We start from the raw sequence: 7,913 nt of genomic DNA on the forward strand, positions 1-7,913 counted from the left end.
CTAGCTCCTGGAATCTAATGTGAGTTATGAAGGTGACCTGTCATCTTCTAAAATCAATTAAAACTAACAATGTGAAGATAATACACAGAGAGGCTCATTTACCCATTGCAAGTAGCATAAAACCAACCCAAACTAGCTTCAGCAAAAAATCAAATTTATTGTTTCACTTAGGATAAAAAGTCCAGAGGCATACCTAGCTTCAGTCCTGGCTGAATCCTGAGCTTAGCCAATGTTATCAGGAATATTTTTTCTCCACCTCTCAGCTTCATGTTGGAATGAAATGGCAGCAATGGTTCTAACCCCTACATCCTCTTTAGGTCCAACACAGAAGATCAAGAGTTCCTCAGTGAGGAAGACATCACTGTGGCTCACTGGATCTGATTGTGTCATGTGTCACCCTTAAACCAAACATTATAGGCAGGAGGAATTCATTGGGGGTCTCATGTGAGGGGTCAGTTTCTCTTCGTCCAAACTAACTATGCATTGAAGAAGGTGATTCCCTAAAAAGCAATTAGGGTGTGGTTACTGTTGGGGTCTGAGAAGGCTAAGGCTTCTTGAAACTAATTACTTGAAGGCTAACATCCTTGGAACCAGTTGAGAGAAAAGCCGAGAGCCATGTTAGAAAGGCACAAAAATGTCCCCTTTATTACATGGTTTTAGGTTAACCAAGTGGGCTGGCTGCTCCCCGAATTAGACAGACCTGCCACATCATACACATCCAGTCTTTCATGGAGGCCTGCTCCTGTCAGATTTATGGCATGGAGAGCTCTCTGCAAGCTGATAGGTAACAAAGGAAAACCGAGAGAAAGGGGCTGAGTTTAACATGCTCAGCCACTGCACCAAAACTCACCCATCAGGTAAGTTACCCTTTCTCCCTTGGGGCTAAGGGAAAAGGGGGGTACAGGGCGTAGAGAAGATAGGGGTATTACTCTACAGAAGTCCCTACATATAACAATGGAGCAATGGAGAATAAATGTCTTCTCCCAAATTTAATAGGAGAATAAGTGAATGGTGATAACAACTACAGATGTCCACTAGAAAGTGAGACCTTTTTTTTTTTTTTTTTGGTAAATCCTCACCCAAGGATATTTTTCCATTGATTTTTAGAAAGAGTAGAAGGGAGAGAGACAGAGAGAGAGAAACAGCCTCCTGCATGTACCCCGACCAGGGCCAGGGAATGAGTCCGCAACCGAGGTACGTGTTCTTGACCAGAATCGATCCTGGAACCTTTCCATCCACAGGACCTTTCTATCCACTGAGCCAAACCGGCTAGGGCTCAGAATGTAACTTGATTATCAATGTCAATGTTTAAATATATTTTTAAATCATAAATCATGAAGAGGAAATGACTAGTCCTTAATGTCAATCCTGGTCAATTCCTGAAATGAATGTTTGGATCTTTCAAAATATTACCAGAAACAACTATTTTTATAGGTAGGAAATGGGCATTCGTTCCAGCCTAGTATTGTACTCTGAAGGCCACAGGGAATCATTGACAGGTTTTGCAAAAGTTGAGTGTTAGGATGAAAAAGTGGACCAAAGATGAACTTGGCTATAGTAGAAAGATGGGTTACAAGGAACGAGTACTATAAAAACAGGGAAGTTGTAAAATAGCGATTATCCACAAATGAGTCCTTGGTCATCTAACGAGATGAAGACAGTAAACATGAGCAATATTATGAAAAGTGTCAACAGGGCTATGGGGGCTATGGGACTGATAGAATGGGACAATCAAGTGAAAACTAGAGCTCACAGGAACTACAAATTCAAGACGTTTACTTAGTATAGCTTTGCATTCATTCTAAACAGCTGCCTGGCCAGGAGCTGCCAGAGGCCCTTCTACAGGAGGGGAAGGAAGGGTATGAGAACAGAGAGTGCAAAGCCCTGGAGATGTGGGCCCAAGTCTAATTCAATTAGTCTCCCTAGCGTGCCTAACACACTGCTGTGTTTTGTGACTAGAATGAAGTAAAGAAAGAGGACCACGATGGTTATATCAGGAGAAGCTACTTCCTTACCACTTGGGTGACCCCCAAAGTGCCCCTGAACACTGTGGTCACCAGGGAGAGGGGGTGGAGGAGTAACACCTTCTATTTGGTGGACCCAAACCTGCTTCATTGCTACATTTTAAAAATTAAGGATGCTAGATGAGTTAATCTACCCACCTCAAATAACACTCCCTCAAAAATACTTCACAAACCATCACCCAACCAGTGAAAATTTTGTTATCAAAATTCTCTCACCAGACCCCACAGTCTCTCCCCACCTGAGTGGCCATGAGTGTGCTGTGTATATTATAGACTAGAGGCCTGGTGCACGATATTCGTGCACTGGGGGGGGGGGGTGTCCCTCAGCCTGGCCTACACCCTCTTGCAGTCCGGGACCCTTTGGGGGATGTCTGCCTGCCGGCTTAGGCCCACTCCCCATTGGACATCCTCTCGCAGTCCGGGGCTTTCATAGTCTGAGGCTCTCGCAGTCTGGGACCCCTCGCTCCTTACCGCCCACCTTCAGCGGAGGCAGGAGAGGCTCCCACTACCACCCCTGCACTCTCCAGCTGTGAGCCCGGCTTCTGGCTGAGTGGTGCTCCTCCTTTGGGAGCGCACTGACCACCAGGGGGCAGCTCCTGTGTTAAGCATCTGCCCCCGGTGGTCAGTGCCTATCATAGCGACCGCTCATTCCACCATTTGGTCAATTTGCATATTGGGGTTTTATTATATAGGATGTGCCTACACCAGTGATGGGCAACCTTTTGAGCTTGGTGTGTCAAACTTCGCCAAAAAACTGAGCATAACTCGGGTAGTGTGTCACTTTGAGGAAAAAACTAACTGCAAGACTCTAGTCGCAAATGTTTCATCCTCAGGAGCAGCAAATGTTTCATCCTCGGCATGCGGCCGCGTGTCATCAGAAATGGCTACGCGTGTCAGTGCTGACACGCATGTCATAGGTTCGCCATCACTGGCCTACACTAAGGTGACCAGATCGTCCTGCTTTTGGTGGGACAGTCCCGATTTTTAACAGTTTGTCCCGCGTCCCACGGCGTTTTAAAAAAGTCCCTATTTTTGGAAAGATTCTTTCTTAAAAAATAGGGACTTTTTTAAAACGCCGTGGGACGCGGGACAAACTGTTAAAAATCGGTTTTGTCCCGCCAAAAGCGGGACGATCTGGTCACCTTAGCACAGCACCTTCCCTTTGCAGAGGCAGAAATCACTCCAAGATGGAGTGATCCCACTGAAGGAACTTGTGTTAACTGGCCCTTCCAACGGCACTGAAGGGGTGGGAGTCAAGCAATTAACCTCAAGCCAACTCTGGTAGGGCCCCAGCCCTGAGAAGGAGCGGTGAAATTTCCAGCAGCTCACTCCCACCGGTGTTACTAGGGCCCCCTCAAATGCCTCCAGTGATGGGTCTTTCGCACTTCCCTCAGGAGGGGATGCCATCGGCTAAGAGACATCACTGTCAGGAAGGTTTATGCTGCTTGCCTTACATATTCTTTTCAGCAATTTCAGCTCCTTGCTCCTAATTACCTCCCCTTGGACCACCCAGAGTTCGGGATCACAGCCTGGCCTGCCTCCGCACCTCTCTGCCAGAGGTTCTTCATTCAGAATTCACTTAAAATGCAGTCCCACGCGATCTGACTCCAACTCGGTGACAGGTCTCAGGAGTTGGCCCACCCTCCCTCGGACCCTGTGCATTGCTTGGGGCTTCCTAGTGGCTAAACTGGGAGCCCCAGAAGGCGACAGCCCACCACCATCTCCTTCCCCTCTCTGCCCACCTGAGCTTCTTCTCCGGGTGCCTCCAGGTTTGGGGGCAGGGCTGATGGAAGCCAGGCGCTGAGTACCATGCCAAGGACACACAGCATGAATTATTCTCCCTTCTACAAACAAAGGTGTGAGGGCTGTGCCTGCGAGGAACATGAACTTGGAGTACAGTCAGCATTACATCTCCAGGCTGAAACCCAGGGGGGTTCTCATTCATTTCCCTCACTCCTCCTGTGCCTTTTAACTAACTTTGAAATTCCTTTCGCTGCTGCAGGTGCCTCCGTGCTGTTTCCAAGGGCTGGGGCCCCACACAGACTTATTTGGTAAGCGCTGCAGGAACCCCAGAAAATGAGAAGCAGAGGAGGAAGCCAGGCCTGAAGTAATTAAGATGATTTGTTTCACGTGGTTCAGACAGGCACAAAGGGGAACCTGAACACAGAGAATAGAAGATCAAAGGGATGGATCGGAAAGTGGGAGCTCAGCTCAAGGCCAACGGGCCATCCGAACCCTCTCTGCATTTTCCGCTCCTCCCAGAGATTAGACAGAGGGAGAGCTTTTCTTTTTAACTTTTGCTTTCAACAGTTTGCTTCCAGAATAAAAAAAAATTCAAGTCTACCTGCCTTATTAATGTCACAGGATCTCTCCACCTGAAATCATTTGCCGGTGGAAAGCAGTGTGCTATTTAAGCCCCAGGAGTCACGCGGCAAGAGTGACTGTTCTTTAGAAAGGACGTGTCCTTTGCAAGCCTGTTTGGTGGCTCTGGAAAAGCCTCTCTGCTGAGACCTCCTCCTGTCACCCAGTTATGGGACAAGAGGGTAGGGTCAAACAGGTGAGGGGTAGAGCCCAGTGTGGGGTGCATGAATGAGCGTGTTACCCTTCAGAACCACAACATGGTGTTTATACTACTCAGCATGGTATTGGCTGTTTATTTCTCCTCCCCAGCAATACCGAGCATCAAGACTCAGCTAGGGATGCCGGTGCTGCTGGTCCCGATGCTGTGGGTGGCCAGGTATTATTTACACGTATATCTTCTCAGTGTGAAGGCCTTGATGTCTCATTGTGACAAAGTTCTATAGAGACTAGAGGCCACGGTCTCAGCTCACTGCTATGAGTCGGAGGAGGGCTTTCCTCTGAAGCGGAAAACATTCTGCAAGTCAGTCACCTAGAAAAGACACCTTCAGATCATCTAGAGAGGAAATTCCTCGCCCTCTGCTGGACCAACATGTCCACAGCTAAGACTGGACCAGTCCCTTGAGGATGAAGGGTCCTGCCCGCCCTTCCGCTGCAGGCTGGCATAGGGGGCCATAACGGGAAGGAGAGTAACTCTGCCATGTTACCCCACCTGCATGTACTTGCTTCTGGGGCCAGCCTGACTCAACTGTGAATCTAAGGAATTAAAAGCAGGGTCAAGTCTCCCCTTTAGAGCCGGAGCATTAATACTGAATCAGCGTCCTGAAACCAGCTTGGTGGGGCCTGTTGAAATTGACTAGAGACCCTCCACCTGCAACGGAAAGATAGACCTTGAGGAGTAAGGGTTGGATCTTTAAGTCCTAGCTGCAATTCTTGCATGGACATTTCCCTGGAAGATCTAGGTTTGATTATTAAGGGAGAGAGAAGGTTCCAGTGCATGATGACCACATGAACTTAAAAAACAAAAAAAAAGCTTTAAATCTCAGAAACTTGGTTCCTCAATGCTGCTGGTGGGCATGAGGTTGCTCATGTTGTGGCTAAGGACTGAGACAGCACAACTTGAGAAGGGTGACTGTGGGTAGAGCCCAGCAGGCCAGGTGAACGCCCTCAGGAGGAGGGGCAGCTTTCATGTTCCCTGCTTCTGATGAGCTCAGAGACTTGACTACTGGGATTGCTTGAAAGCAGGAATCAACGCAAGCTCTGATCTTCCTTCCCTAAGAGCGTAACTCCTTGGTGCACACTTAGCCAACTGCTAAATAATGCTGTTTCCAAAGGGAGAGAGGCCATGGCCAGACCAGCCTTTAATGAGCATCCCAGGCCTGGCCAGACTTTAAAGGAACCAGCATATTGAGATATTAGTCGAAGCTCAAAAACAATAGGTGCCTGCGCCCTCTAAGTAGCTCATGTGTTACAGATCTGACAAGTCTCATTGATTTAAATGGCTGGAGCACTGCTTGGATTTTAATCTCCTTCACCCTTATACCAAGGAGGTCGCTGTTTAAAGGCTTTTACTTAATAATGTAAACACCTGTCACACGCCAGGGGCAAAGCTATTAAGGAGAAGGATTATTTAAAGCAACGCTCCTGAATACAACATTGCTATTACTGTCTTATCCTCAATTGCCAGGTCTGAGCAGGGCTTCTCTCTTAGGACCGGAGTCAACAGCCATGCCGCCTAGTGCTCTGTCACCCAGAGAGGTCTGCAGAGGGTCCTCTAACCCACACACAGAGTGGACATCTGCTCACATGCTGTCATCTGAAGACTCCCAAATATCTGACCTGCCAAGACTCTTGCAGTCAAAGCATGTATCTACCCAAGTCCCTTATTAAAGTGGACAGTTGTTACCATAAAGGAGTATGAGGTCATTTTCTCGGGAACTACAAGGCACAGGGACTAGACTCTTTACAAAGCATCACCTCTTTTATACCTGCATCAGCCCTATGGTTGAGTGCTATTGCTCTCCCATAATCTGAAGAACAGATGGTTAATGAACTTTCTAAGGACACACAGTATTTAGCAGGAATAAGATTAGAATCCAGGGCTGACTTCAAAGCAAGTACCTTAAGCACTAAGCCATGTTATTTCTCCCACTCTCAAGGACCCATTAGTTTACACATAATGTGGTGAGAGGAAAGCCTAGAGGAATCAAGAGAAGGGAAGGGAAGGGAAGGGAGGGGAGGGGAGGGGAGGGAAGGGGAGGGGAGGGGAGGGGAGGGGAGGGGAGGGGAAGGGAAGGGAAGGGAAGGGGAGGGAAGGGGAGGGGAGGGAAGGGAAGGGAAGGGAAGGGGAGGGAAGGGGAGGGGAGGGAAGGGAAGGGAAGGGAAGGGAAGGGAAGGGAAGGGAAGGGAAGGGAAGGGAAGGGAAGGGAAGGGAAGGGAAGGGAAGGGAAAGAGCCGAACCAGGAGAGCTGCTGGGGGTGTGCTCTCAAGCCTGGGCTGGTGGCTTTGGAGCAGTACGTTGGCATCAGGGGGCCCAGGAGTTAGGACCAGAAGGGAAAGGACCCTGAGACCTTTAAGAAGGTGCTAGGACTAAAGATGTGAGAGCACAATAGCCTAGCTCAGAGGTAGGTGGCCCCTGCTCCTTGCTCTCTCTGTTCCTTTAGCCAAGCTGCCTTGTCTGGGAGATACACCTGAGGCCAAAGCACAAGCCTCTCATAGACCTCCACCTGCGGCCTTCTGAATGCTCTTCATAGCTGCTGGTCTTAGCAAAACCCAGGTCAGCATGGGCCCTGCCAACAGTACCCAAAGCCCTGATGTCATCGAACCAACTGTAGGCCAGTGACATTGGTCCTAGGGAGGAGGACACACTCATGGGACCGCACAGGCCCAACCGTCACTGGCCTTTATATTATCCAAGCTGCTGATCAGACATCAGTGTGGTTTACCAAGACCATTCATCCACAAACACATCCTAGTGATGAAAGCCAACCCCTCTGGTTTAATCTTGGCACCAGAATTCAGCAGTGCATTGGTGAACCAACACCCCTTTTTAAGAATACAAAAGAAGAAGAGAGAAAATGGTTCATTCATTCATTCAAAAATATTTATTGAATATTTTTTATAAACCAGACATTGCTCTTGGTACTTCAGATAAAGGAAAGAATAAGAGGGTCAATGTCCCTCCCCAACTGGAACTTTCTTTCGATTGTGTAGAAGACAAAAAGCAAATCAGTAAAGGGGAAAAAAGATAATGTTATGTTTTAGGAAAAAAATAATCAAAGTATTGTTTCTTCAAGAGTGGTGCCCAAACCAACAGCATCAGTCTCACCCAAGAACTTGTTAAAACACAGATCCTCACACCCTTCCTCAGACCTACTGAATCAAAAACTCTGGGCATGGGGCCAGCAATCTGTGTTTTAACAAGCCTTTCAGGGGATTCTGATCTGTACTAAGGTTAAAGAACAACTGGGATAGCCCTAACCGGTTTGGCTCAGTGGATATAGCGTCGGCCTGCGGACTGAAGGGTCCTAG

The sequence above is a fragment of the Cnephaeus nilssonii genome (genome assembly GCF_951640355.1).
Source record: "Cnephaeus nilssonii genome assembly, chromosome: 1".
Lineage (NCBI taxonomy): Eukaryota > Metazoa > Chordata > Mammalia > Chiroptera > Vespertilionidae > Cnephaeus > Cnephaeus nilssonii.